Genomic DNA, 13,983 nt, shown 5'->3' with positions numbered 1-13,983 from the left:
GATTCACTTTGGAAGGAATAACAGGAATGCGGAATATTTGGCTAATGGTAAAGTTCTTGAAAGTGTGGATGTGCAGAGGGATCTAGGTGTCCATGTACATAGATCCCTGAAAGTTGCCACCCAGGTTGATAGGGTTGTGAAGAAGGCCTATGGAGTGTTGGCCTTTATTGGTAGAGGGATTGAGTTCCGGAGTCAGAAGGTCATGTTGCAGCTGTACAGAACTCTGGTTCGGCCGCATTTGGAGTATTGCGTACAGTTCTGGTCACCGCATTATAGGAAGGACGTGGAGGCTTTGGAGCGGGTGCAGAGGAGATTTACCAGGATGTTGCCTGGTATGAAGGGAAAATCTTATGAGGAAAGGCTGATGGACTTGAGGTTGTTTTCGTTGGAGAGAAGAAGGTTAAGAGGAGACTTAATAGAGGCATACAAAATGATCAGGGGGTTAGATAGGGTGGACAGTGAGAGCCTTCTCCCACGGATGGAAATGGCTGGCACGAGGGGACATAGCTTTAAACTGAGGGGTAATAGATATAGGACAGAGGTCAGAGGTAGGTTCTTTACGCAAAGAATAGTGAGGCCGTGGAATGCCCTACCTGCTACAGTAGAGAACTCGCCAACATTGAGGGCATTAAAAAATTTATTGGATAAACATATGGATGATAATGGCATAGTGTAGGTTAGATGGCTTTTGTTTCGGTGCAACATCGTGGGCCGAAGGGCCTGTACTGCGCTGTATTGTTCTATGTTCTATGTTCTATGTCCGCCAGCAGCCCCACATCTAGTCTCCAGAGTGGGCGCTGCCCTCTCCCCTCACTAATCCGCAGGTCCACCCAGTGCGGGGCATGGTCCGAGACTGTGATTGCTGCGTATTCTGTCACCACCACCTTTGGGATTAACGCCCTGCTCAAGACAAAGAAGTCTATGCGGGAATAAACCTTATGAACGTGGGAGAAAAAAGAAAACTCCTTCTCTCTCGGCCGTGCAAACCGCCGGTCGCTTCCCTGTCCTGGACTTTGACCGGTCCTGTGTTAAGAGTCTTCCCCCATGATCAGGTTGTGTGACTCTAAGTCTGGGATTTTGCTGAGCATGCGTCTCATAAATTCCACATCATCCCAATTCGGAGCGTAGACATTCACAAATACCACCCGGACCCCCTCCCACTTTCCACTCACCATTATACACCTGCCCCCCTTATCTGCCACAATTCTCCCAGCCTCGAATGCCACACCCTTACTGTTCAGAATTCCTACCCCCCTGGTCTTCGAATCCAGCCCTGAATGGAACACTTGGCCTACCCATCCCTTTCTCAATCTCGTATGATCTGCGAGCTTTAAATGTGTCTCCTGGAGCATTGCTACGTCTGCCTTTAACCCCTTTAGATGCGCGAACATGCGCGCTCTTTTGACCGGCCCATTCAAACCCTCACATTCCGCTTGATCAGCTGGACGGGGGGCTAACCCCCCCGCCCCTGACTAGCCATCGCCCATTTTTGGCCAACCTCGAGCCTGCGCCCTTCGCTTCCTCGAGCGCCCCCACAGGGAGCCACCGCCCCCGACCCTCAATTGGTACCCCAAAATTGATACCTCCTCTGTCAGCAAAGCAGCATCCCCCCCCCCCAACAGCCCCATGACCCAAAACCCCCCGCCAGCTAAGCACTTGCTCACCCCCCACTATGCTCCTGAGAGTCAGCTGACCCATGCTGACCCAGGCAGCTCCCGCCCCTGGCGCCGATCAGACTGTCGCCTCATTGTCCGGACCCCTCTCCAGCCCCAGTGAGTAAATAGTAATACAAAACGAAAAATAAACAGAAGACACGAACATTTTCCTGTGAGGAGACACTTGTTGAACCAAGGCTCCAACTTCCCTAAAAATCGCACTGAGTACAGGGCCCCCTCCCCCCTCCGTATCTCAACTTTGCCGAAAACATTGCACCCTTCAGCCACCACCACAGCCCTTACACGCTCCCAACATTGTATACAATCTTATATTAGAAACGGTACCGTGTTACCCAGCCCCATCGCCGCATTCCACCAAAGCTTAACTGTCCTTTAATTCGAGTCCAGCTTTTCTTGTTTGACGAATGACCACGCCTCGTCCGGCGTCTCAAAATAGTGATGCCGTTCCTTGTACGTGACCCATAGCCTCGCTGGGTGTAGCATCCCAAATTTCACCCCCTTGCTGAAGAGGGTCGCTTTCACCCGGTTGAATCCAGCACGCCTCTCGGCCAGCTCCGCACCCAGGTCCTGGTAGATGCGCATCACGCTGTTCTCCCACCTGCTGCTCCGTTCTTTTTTTGCCCACCGCAAGACAAGTTCCTTGTCTGAGAAGCGATGAAATCTCACTACCATGGCCTTCGGCGGTTCTTTCGCCTTGGGCTTCCTTGCGAGGGCTCGGTGTGCCCCGTCCAGCTCCAGGGGTCGAGGGAATACCCCCCTCCCTATCAGCGTCTCCAGCATCTTGGACACAAATGCTCCCGCATCCGACCCCTCCACACCTTCAGGGAGGCCCACAATTCTCAAGTTCTGTCTCCTGGACCTGTTTTCTAGGTCCTCCAGCCTCTCCTGCCACTTCTTGTGGAGGTCATCCTGAGCCTCCACCTTAAGGGCCAATAAGATCAACTTGTCCTCATGGTCGGATAGCTTTTTCTCCATCTCCTTAATCGTTTTCCGTTGTGTCGCCTGAGTTGCGATCATTTGGTCTATTGATGCCTTCATCGGGGCCAGCATGTCCTTTTTAAGATCAGCAAAGCAGCCCCTAAGGAACTCCTGTTGCTCCTGTGACCACTGCGCCCATGCACCCTGGTCTATATCGGCCGCCATGCCGTGCCTCGGCGCCCGCTCCGCACGCTTCTGTCTGTTGCGACTTAAACGCTTCACCCAGCCACTCCTGGTCCAGCTATCCATACAACAAAAAGGGAATCCTTTTGGCAGTGTTCGCTTCACCAATCTTCCCCAGAAAGTCCGTGAAAACTCCTGAAAAAAGGTCTGAGAGTCCGTTCCAGACGGGAGCTGCCGAATGCCCGACCTACTCCTCCATAGCCGCCACCGGAAGTCCCGGTCCCGCCATTGTCAAAGACATTTTCTATTGCTCGCAATCTGAGGAATCAACAGTGGCGGGGTCGTCATCACCTGGACCAGAGGGAGGGATAGAACATTTTGGCCAATAAGTCAATCGGAAAGAATGCAATAGAGATAAAGAATCCAATTAAGGCAATGGGAGAGCATTTCAGGAGAAAAGCACAGAAGCCATTTTCTAATTCTGAATCTAGGAATCAGGAATAGGGGGCGGGATTCTCTCAGCCCGGGGCCGGGCCGGAGAATCCCTGAGACCGGCGCAAATCGTGGCACGCCACCCAGATGCCTGGACGCGATTCTCCGCAGAACGGAGAATGGGCGCCATTGGCGGCGGCGTGGTTGGCGCGGCGCCGGTTAGGGGCTGCTCTACACGGCCCCTCTGCCGATTCTCGGCTCGGGATGGGCCGAGCGGCCGTCATAAAAAACCCGAGTCTTGCCGGCGCCGTTCACACCTGCTCTCAGCCGGCGGGACCTTGACGTTGAAGGCTCCAGGGGCGGCCTGTGGGGGGGGGGGCAATCGATGTGGCCTGGCCCGTGATTGGGGCACACTGATCAGCGGGCTGGCCTCTCTGGCTGGGGACCTCCTTTCTTCCGCGCCGGCCCCTGTAGCCCTGCACCATGTTGCGTCGGGGCCGGCGGTGAGAAGGGAGCCACTGCGCATGCGCGCGTTGACGCCGGTGCCACTGCGCATGCGCAGACCCCGCGGCACCCAGTTCACACCAGGATCAGCAGCTGGAGCAGCGTGGTCCACTCCAGTGCAGTACTGGCTCCCTGTAGGGGCCAGAATTGCTGATCCTGACACCGTGTTGGCGCCGTCGCGTTTCCGACGGCGTCAACACCTAGCCTCAGGATCACAGAATCCTGCCCAGAGTATACATGCTGAAATGGGCAGCATGGTTGCACAGTGGTTAGCACTGTTGCTGCACAGCGCCAGGGTCCCAGGTTCAATTCCCGGCTTGGGTCACTGTCTGTGCAGAGTCTGCACGTTCTCCCTGTGTCTGTGTGGGTTTCTCCGGGTGCTCCGGTTTTCCTCCCACAAGTCCTGAAAGACGTGCTGTTCGGTGAACTGGACATTCTGAATTCTCCCTCCATGTACCTGAACAGGTGCCGGAATATGGTGACTAGGGGCTTTTCACAGTAACATCATTGCAGTGTTAATATAAGTCTACTTGTGACAATAATAAAGATTATTATTATTGTTATTAACAAAGTAATCAGGACAGCTAAAATAGAAAAACAAGATTATGTTCTTGCAATTATAATGCACAATATGAAAAACATTTATCGAAATATTCCAATAAACCAAGCATTTTAGAAATCTATTAGCTCCCTGAATTACAAAATATTGCAGAGTTAATTCTTTATGTCATGTTCATGAGCTTTTGTTTTCTCAGCACAGCTGAATTTCTGGGGGGAGGTATGGACATATTAAAAATAAAATAAAAATAAAGAGACGATAGATAAACTGAGGACATGGAAAGAGGACAAGGCACCTGCAAGCACAAAAAGGTCATCAAGGAAGCAACAAGTGGATCTGGTCACATCCTGTCAAGGCCTTTAAGGAATCATTGGATGCAGGAGTGGTATCCGATGACTGGAGAAGGCCAACTTGCTATGATAATTGAGGAAACAGCTAATGCAATTGGTCACATCCTGCTGGTATTGCCAAAGGATCTTCGGAAACACTAGTGTTACCCATGGATTAGAGAAGAGCAGCAATAGTTTATTGGAATGAATATGCTCTGAATTACAGGTCAGGTAAATGAACCTAACATCTTTAAAAGGTAAAACATTTGAGGGAATCGTGCAACAAACTATAAATTATCATCTAGTTATTGCGAAAGAAGAAAAATGAATCATCATTGCTTTATGGGTGGTTAGTCATAGTTTGCAATCCTGGCAAGAGGAGTCAAGTCCATATTATACATTTAGATTTTATTAATGCTTTTGACACATTGGTATACAGTAGTTTCATAGATAGATAGTTTCATAGAATTTACAGTGCAGAAGGAGGCCATTCGGCCCATCGAGTCTGCACCGGCTCTTGGAAAGAGCACCCTACCCAAGGTCAACACCGCCACCCTATCCCCATAACCCAGCAACCCCACCCAACACTAAGGGCAATTTTGGACACTAAGGGCAATTTATCATGGCCAATCCACCTAACCTGCACATCTTTGGACTGTGGGAGGAAACCGGAGCACCCGGAGGAAACCCACGCACACACGGGGAGGATGTGCAGACTCCGCACAGACAGTGACCCAAGCTGGAATCGAACCTGGGACCCTGGAGCTGTGAAGCAATTGTGCTATCCACAAGGCTACCGTGCTGCCCCAAAGGGGCAGTAGGTTAGAAGATGTAGATTGGGTGGGAGGGGAAAATATAGGGGTGCTTTTCAGCCCACATTAGCCGTCTGCGAGAGCGGCGATGTGGGCGCAAAATATGGCAAGAATTGAGAAACATTGCATTTTCAGATTTTCCAGGCCCTCTTACTGGTGACGTAATGAAGTTCCTGCCACAGACGTTCAGGAACCTCATTTAAATACATCAACATATCATTAGCGGGTGCTCCCACCGGAAGTTGCCTGCTCACTGAATAGTCATCAGGCGCAGGCGTGACAGCAGCTGTATAGAAATGACAACCTGCCAACCTCACCTCCGAAGGAGATGTCGGAGGTGAGCGCTCAGTTTGCCATCACCAATTGCAGTGGGGGCAATGAGAGGGAATGGGGGAATCAGGTGAGTGTGACTTGGGACTGGGAAGGGTGGAGGGGGGGTGGGGTTCAGATTCGGCATCTCGGAGAGGTGGGTGGGTTTGCCTGCAAGCCTTCACGGCCCTCATGCCTGTGAACCTGGAGGCGTAAAGTGGTCTGGTAACTGGTATGCAGGCAGCACTTCCCATGCCCTTGTGGTGATATGATCGCTGAGGGGTTAGCTTTCAAGAGTGGCAGCTGGAAAGTGGATGGGAACAGTTGAATCCATAGGGTCAGTACTGGGGGCTACAGTGAGGTCCGTGTGTGGGGTCCTGTGAAATGCGAGGCTGCATGGGCAAAGTGAGGGACTCTGCCAAGGGATGGTTCCCAGCATCATGAAGGCTGGAAATCCTCACACAGGGGGAGGACAATTATAACGAGAATAAACCCCTACACTCAGGCTGAACATTGAAGCCTGAGGGCATGAGCTGTTTGGAGGTTCAAGGCCAACTGTTTGTAGAGGCCAGGCTGCCAGGGATTAGTGCCTGGGTGGTTAGCAGTTCCAGTTGGAAGGATTGTTTAATCTGCAGCCCATGAGTGTTAGGGGAATGAGGGTACCCTCTAAGGATGAAGTTGACTGCAAATTGCTGTCTTCACAGGCATCAGGTGTGCTTCACCTGCCACAAGGGAAGCCAGTTGCCAAACTAGTTCCCTGACCCTTCCTTGCCGAGTCAATTGTACCAATTTAATCAGCATTACAATGCATAAGCATGCTACTGACTGGTGCCTAACAGTTAATCCTTTAGGAGCCCAGGAATTGAACTCCAAGGCTAATACTCACATCTCCATAACAGAGAGGTAACACAGATGTGGCCCCCAATGCATGGTGTTACAGTGAAGTGTTCATCAGTCACCCCACTCAGGACATGATGGGTGGCAATGTCTTGTTCCCCCGTGAAGTTAGTATACAGGTCCATCGAATGCACTCAATTGCCCTCACTCCTCACCCTTGGCGGAGCCACATGGACCGGTGAGGCTCTCAAGGGTCAAAGAGCTTCATTCAGGTGGAGCTGAGAGGGGCAACTGTGGGGAAATGGTTATTGTGTACCAGGGTGGGAATGAGGCTCACATAGGGGGATACGCATGGTTGGAGGACCCAGATCCTGAGAAGACTGAGGGTCAGGGCATTGTCAGGACTCTTCATCACTCACTTTGATGTTCTCTTCCTTTCAGAGTTTGATTTGGGAGAATCATAGAGCCAGTTAATCTGGCAGTTCTATTGATAGCTGTCTATCAGCAACACCTACATTAATATGTTGCTGCATTTGGCCGGGACCAGTGCCCTGCAGAGGAGGAGGAGGTAGGGCCCGCTGATCTATTGGGAGCAGGGCCACAGATGGCGGAGCCTCAAAGGAGAAACTGCGGCCAAGCGTATACCACCGCAGAACATCCTACCTCCAAATATCAGAGGTCATGTGTCAGAGAAGACTGTGTCTGCCCGAGGAGATGGTGGACCACCTGTGCCAGGTGATGTAAGAGTTGGTACCACATGGATTGGGAAGTCACCCAATGCTTGTGGCCCTAAAAGTCACTACTCTGAACCTCTACGTCAGCGACTCATTTCAGGGCTGCACGAGTGACCTGTGTGTCTCCCAGTCTGTTACACACATCTGTATAAGGGAGGTCACAGATGCACTATTTGTGAGTGCCCGCATGTATAGCAACTTGTATTTGGACCAAGCAAGCCAGGACGCCAGGGTCATGGGCTTCGCCCGCATAACAGGCATGCCCTAAGTGCAGGATATCGACTTCACACATGTGGTTCTGCGTTATCCATGATGGCATGGGGCGCCATTTGTGAACCACAAGAGATATCACTCCCTCAGTGTCCAGGTTGTCTGTGACCACATGGTGCACATTATGCAGGTGTGTGCCCATTTCCCAGAGAGCGTTCATGACAGTTACCTCTCGGGGTGCTTGCAGATCCCAGCCATTCTCGAGGGAGGCCAGTGGCTGGAGGGATGGCTCCTCAGGGACAAAGGGCACCCACTCAGGCAGTAGTTGGTGATGTCAGTGCAAAGGTCACAAACATCCGCTGAGACTTGCTGCAATAATGCTCATGCGTGAACGCATGCGCTGGTCGAGCAGGTGATTGGACTGCTCAAGATGCGGTTTTGGTGCCTGGACCAGTATGGGAGAGCCCTTCAATTCGGCTCGCAAAGGATGTCATGCTTCAATAGTGGTCTGTTGCACTCTGCACAACCTGGCACTGCAGAAAGACAAGCATATGGGCAAGGGGGCAAAGAAGGAGTGCCTCATCTCCTCAAATGAGGGGAGGTCGATACATCACAGGAGCAGAATGATGGGAGGAAGTTACCTCATGTGTGTCCCATGGCTGCATATGTTGAGGGTTCTCACATTTGTCTTTTGTCCCCAGCTCGCCCTCTGCACACGAGTGATCCTGCCACCTCACTGGTCAGCTGGAGGTCTCTGTCCCCGGTGTTAGGGGTTTCAGTTTGCACATGACTCCGGAAGGTTGTGCCTGCACATGCCAGTTGTGCCTGGGTTTGCCTTGCAATGAGACAGATGGGGAGAGTGTAGGTGGAAGTCCTGCCAGGTCAGATGGTGATGAAGACTGGCATGTGTGTGAGGTGAGAGGAGTAGATTATCTGCTGGGGAGTTTGTGTGGGGGTAGGGATGAGAGGGTGCCATGACAAGTATTGGGATCCCGTAAGGTGACTGGGAGAGAGGTCACTGTGGAGGTGCGAGGGGTATGTGAAGGGGCGCAGCAGGACATATCAGGAGGCAGTCATACCCTGGCTGCACGAAGAAGGTCATTCATCTTCTTTCGGCATTGTAGTCAGGTCTTCTTGTGGAGTGAGCTGGCACTCACTATCGTGGCCACAACCTCCCAGGCTGAGTTGGTGACCTTGCCTGGTGGACATCTGACCCATCATGGGTAGAGGATTTCAGGCCTCTCCTCGACATCATCCAGGAGTTTACTGTAAAACGTTGTTCTGTCTTCCCGGTAGCCATTCTTCCGACTGGTTTTAGTACAAGTACTGGGGAGGCATTTAAAAGGAATGCCCCACTGATTACAGAGATTAGGGGCGGGTTTCTCCGAACCTCCGCGCCGGAATCGCACCTGGCCCGGGGGCGCAGAATAGCTGTTTGCACTGGAAATCCGGCGCGACGGCGCTTCCACGATTCTTTAGGGAGGTAAAGGATAGTAAAGGTGTAGGAAGGGAATTCCGTATTTTAGGGTCTGACTGAAAGCATGGGCCAACATGGTGGAGCAATTATGAGTGGGAATGCACAAGAGTCCAGGAAAGAGGAACACGGATGCCTTGGTATGTTGTGGGTTAGAGGAGATTACAGAGATGGATAGGGACAAGGCATTGGTAGGATTTGAAAACATTTGACTTTAACAATCATGAAAATCAGGGAATTTTCACAGTAACTTTATTGCAGTGTTAATGTCAACCTACGTGTGACAATAATAAAGATTATTGGCTGGGAACTGATGTATGTCAGTGAGCACATAGGAGATAAGAGAATGGGACTCGCTGCAAGCTAACATTTGGGCAGCTGTGTTTTGGATTATCTCAAATTTACAGAGGGTAGAATATGGGAGACCAGTCAGGAGAGCATTGGAAAAGTCAAATCTCGAGGTTAGGAGGGTTTTATCAGCATATAAACAGGGGCAGGGACAAAGTCAAGCAATGTTACAGAGGTGGAAATAGGCAGTCTCAGATATGGCACAAATGTAAGTTTGGAAGCTCATCTCAAGATCAATGTGACACCAGAGTTGTGAGCAGGTTGCCCTGTCAGTCAACCAGCACATTTATTTCAAGCTTCCCTTTTTATTATGATGTGTCCTTGGAGAGGGTAGCATTAACTTGTGTTGTTGCTGGTGTTATTTGTGCTTTTAGTATATTTGATGTTCAAAAAACATTGTTATTGACTTGGTGTTTTAAGTAGATAGTACAAGATAAATAGATTATGTTAAGCTTCTGTTGGATTATTAGGATTGGCTTTCTGAGTGAAATGCTTAACTCTAATTCAGTTTGACTGCCTTCTTGAGTCCACTTAATCTAATGAGGTTTTCATATTCCCACTTCAAACAGCTCTTGATTCTAATATTATTTTATTTTGTAACCTATTTCTCTGCAGAATTAAAATACTTCAGTGAGCTGGAAACAACAGGAAACATTTTTAATATTTAAACTCTATGTGAATATCCATTAATATATTAACTGACCCAAAGCACTTTACGGCCAATAGAATATTTTTGAAAGGGATTCAATATTGTAATGTAGGAGGGCAGCGCGGTGGCGCAGTGAGTTAGTACTGTGGCCTCACGGCGCCGAGGTCCCAGGTTCAATCCCGGCTCTGGGTCACTATCCGTGGGGAGTTTGCACATTCTCCCTGTGATTGTGTGAGTTTCGTCCCCACAACCCAAAAGATGTGCAGGGTAGGTGGATTGGCCACGCTAAATTGCCCCTTAATTGGAAAAAAAATGAATTGGGTACTGTAGCGCACAAAGACTCCATGAGACGAATAGAGTGAAGTCGATGAGGCTTTATTAAGCGTGTCTGTTCCCCCGCAGCTCGATAGTAAACTGGCCTGCGGGGGAAGACTCCGGCTTCTTATACTCCGCCTTCAGGGCGGAGCTTGAGGTCAACGGCCAACCAGGACCCGAGATCTGTCAGCCAATGACATTAGGGCTTCCAGTCCCACATGACCCCCAATACATACTACCACATTCACCCCTTGTCAAAAATGAACCCGGCGGGGTGATGCTTCGTATGGTGGTAAGGGTTTACAGGGCTGGTCCTGGGAGGACAAAACATTCACATGGCAATACAGTATTGGACAATTTCGTCCTGTTGCAACTATTTACAGTGGGTATAGGAAGAAAAGCAAAATGTTCTTGTGAACCGTCCATATTTGTTTTACATCGACGCCACGAGTCGGTCGGGCGGTCTGGTCGTCCGTGTCGATCGCCTCAGCCCCGGCGGTGGTGGTGGTGCTTGTACTAGTGTTGTCGCCTCCAGGAGCCGTACGGTTTCAGCTCGGGTTTGATTCTTGGTCGGTGCTGAGGGGAGGGTAACCGATCCTCCTGGGAAGGGGGCGGTCGCGGGGTGCGGCGGTGGCAGGAATGGTGTCGGGGAGGTGTGCGTGTTGCCGGCGGGCACCAGATCCCGCAGGGAGACCGTGTCCTGTCGGCCGTCGGGGTACTCCACGTAGGCGTACTGGGGGTTCGCGTGGAGGAGGTGAACCCTTTCGACCAACGGGTCCGCCTTATGTGCCCGCACATGCTTTCGGAGCAGGATGGGTCCTGGGGCCGCCAGCCAGGTCGGCAGCGACGTTCCAGAGGAGGACCTCCTAGGGAAGACAAGGAGACGCTCATGAGGCGTTTGATTAGTGCTCGTACATAATAACGACCGGATGGAATGGAGAGCGTCCGGGAGGACCTCCTGCCACCTTGAAACTGGGAGGTCCCTGGACCGTAGGGCCAGTAGGACGGCCTTCCAGACCGTGCCGTTCTCCCTTTCTACTTGCCCGTTCCCCCGGGGGTTGTAGCTGGTCGTCCTGCTTGAGGCTATGCCCTTGCTGAGCAGGAACTGGCGCAGCTCGTCACTCATGAAAGAGGACCCCCTGTCGCTGTGGACGTATGCGGGGTAACCGAACAGTGTGAAGATGCTGTTCAGGGCTTTAATGACTGTGGCCGCGGTCATGTCAGAGAAGGGAATGGCAAAAGGGAAGCGGGAGTATTCGTCCACTACATTAAGAAAATATGCGTTGCGGTCGGTGGAGGGGAGGGGCCCTTTGAAATCGAGACTGAGGCGTTCAAAGGGGCGGGAAGCCTTAATCAGGTGCGCTCCATCTGGCCTGAAAAAATGCGGCTTGCATTCCGCGCAGATGTGGCAGTCCCTTGTGACTGTACGGACCTCCTCTAAAGAGTATGGGAGATTGCGGGACTTGATGAAGTGGTAAAACCGAGTGACCCCCGGGTGGCAGAGGTCCTCGTGGAGGGTTTGGAGGCGGTTAATTTGTGCGTTGGCACATGTGCCGCGGGATAGGGCATCGGACGGCTCGTTCAGCTTTCCGGGACGATACAAAATCTCATAGTTGAAGGTGGAGAGCTTGATCCTCCACCTTAAGATTTTGTCGTTTTTGATTTTGCCCCGCTGTGCACTATCGAACATGAAGGCTACCGACCGTTGGTTGGTGAGGAGAGTGAATCTCCTGCCGGCCAGGTAATGCCTCCAGTGTCGCACAGCTTCCACTATGGCTTGGGCTTCCTTTTCTACTGAAGAGTGGCGGATTTCTGAGGCGTGGAGGGTCCGGGAGAAAAAGGCCACGGGTCTGCCCGCTTGGTTAAGGGTGGCCGCTAGAGCTACGTCGGAGGCGTCGCTCTCGACCTGGAAGGGGAGGTACTCGTCGATGGCGCGCATCGTGGCCTTTGCGATATCCGCTTTGATGCAGCTGAAGGCCTGGCAAGCCTCTGTCGACAGAGGGAAGGTCGTGGTCTGTATTAGGGGGCGGGCCTTGTCTGCGTACTGGGGGACCCACTGGGCGTAGTACGAAAAGAACCCCAAGCAGCGTTTCAGGGCTTTTGGGCAGTGTGGGAGGGGAAATTCCATGAGTGCGCGCATACATTCGGGGTCGGGGCCTATTATCCCATTGCGCACTACGTAGCCCAGAATGGCTAGCCGGTCGGTGCTAAAAACGCACTTGTCCTCGTTGTACGTGAGGTTCAAGGCTCTGGCAGTCTGGAGGAATTTTTGGAGGTTGGCGTCGTGGTCCTGCTGATCGTGGCCGCAGATGGTTACATTGTCGAGATACGGGAACGTGGCCCGCAACCCATGTTGATCAACCATTCGGTCCATCTCCCGTTGGAAGACCGAGACCCCGTTTGTGACACCAAAAGGGACCCGTAGGAAATGGTATAATCGCCCGTCTGCCTCGAAGGCTGTGTACTTGCGGTCACTTGGGCGGATGGGGAGCTGATGGTAGGCGGACTTGAGGTCCACGGTGGACAAGACTTTATATTGGGCAATCCGATTGACCATGTCGGATATGCGGGGGAGAGGGTACGCGTCTAGTTGTGTGTACCTGTTGATGGTCTGGCTATAGTCAATGACCATCCTTTGTTTCTCCCCTGTCTTCACTACTACCACCTGCGCTCTCCAGGGACTATTACTGGCCTGGATTATGCCCTCCTTTAGTAGCCGCTGGACTTCGGACCGAATGAAGGTCCGGTCCTGGGCGCTGTACCGTCTGCTCCTAGTGGCGACGGGTTTGCAATCCGGGGTGAGGTTCGCAAACAAGGACGGGGGTTGCACCTTGAGGGTTGCGAGGCCGCAGATAGTGAGTGGGGGTATGGGGCCGCCGAATTTGAATGTAAGGCTCTGTAGATTGCATTGGAAATCTAATCCCAGCAAGGTGGGGACACAGAGTTGGGGAAGGACGTTTAGTTTGTAGTTTTTGAACTCCCTCCCCTGCACCGTTAGATTACTATGCAGAATCCCCGGATCTGTACGGAGTGGGATCCTGCAGCTAGGCAAATCTTTTGTGCGCTGGGATAGGTGGTCAAGGAACAGCGTCTTACCGTGTCGGGGTTTATAAAGCTTTCCGTGCTCCCGGAGTCGACTAGGCATGGCGTCTCGTGGCCGTTTATTAGTACCGTTGTCGTCGTCGTCTGGAGTGTCCGGGGCCGGGCTTGATCGAGCGTAATCGAAGCGAGCCGTGGTTGTAGTAGTGGAGTGGGGTCCATTGTTGCCGTCCAAGATGGCGGCGGGGATGAACAAAATGGCCGCCCCCATACATCGCACGTGGCTGGGGGGTCACAAGATGGCGGCGGGGGTGGACAAAATGGCCGCCCCATGCGTCGTACAGGTCTGGGGTGGTCCAAGATGGCGGCGCCCCGCCTCCCCTCGTGGTGGCCGGGACCAAAAATGGCGGCGTGGCGTCTGCGGGTCGCACATCGGCGCCCCTCCTCCCCTCGTGGTGGCCGGGACCCAAAATTGCGGCGTCTGCGGGTCGCACATGGTGTGCTGGGGGGACTGGGGAGCGCTAGGACCGCGAGCGCTAGGACCGCGCGGAGCTCCCTCACCACGAGCGCTAGGACCGCGAGCGCTAGGACCGCGCGGAGCTCCCTCACCGGGGACAGCGGTGGTCGGGGCCCAAGTCGGCGGCGCCGGCGGGTC

This window comes from Scyliorhinus torazame, chromosome 2 (genome assembly GCF_047496885.1).
Source record: "Scyliorhinus torazame isolate Kashiwa2021f chromosome 2, sScyTor2.1, whole genome shotgun sequence".
NCBI classification, from domain to species: domain Eukaryota; kingdom Metazoa; phylum Chordata; class Chondrichthyes; order Carcharhiniformes; family Scyliorhinidae; genus Scyliorhinus; species Scyliorhinus torazame.
The sequence above is the reverse complement of the archived record's forward strand: the minus strand, read 5'-3'. Positions refer to the sequence as shown.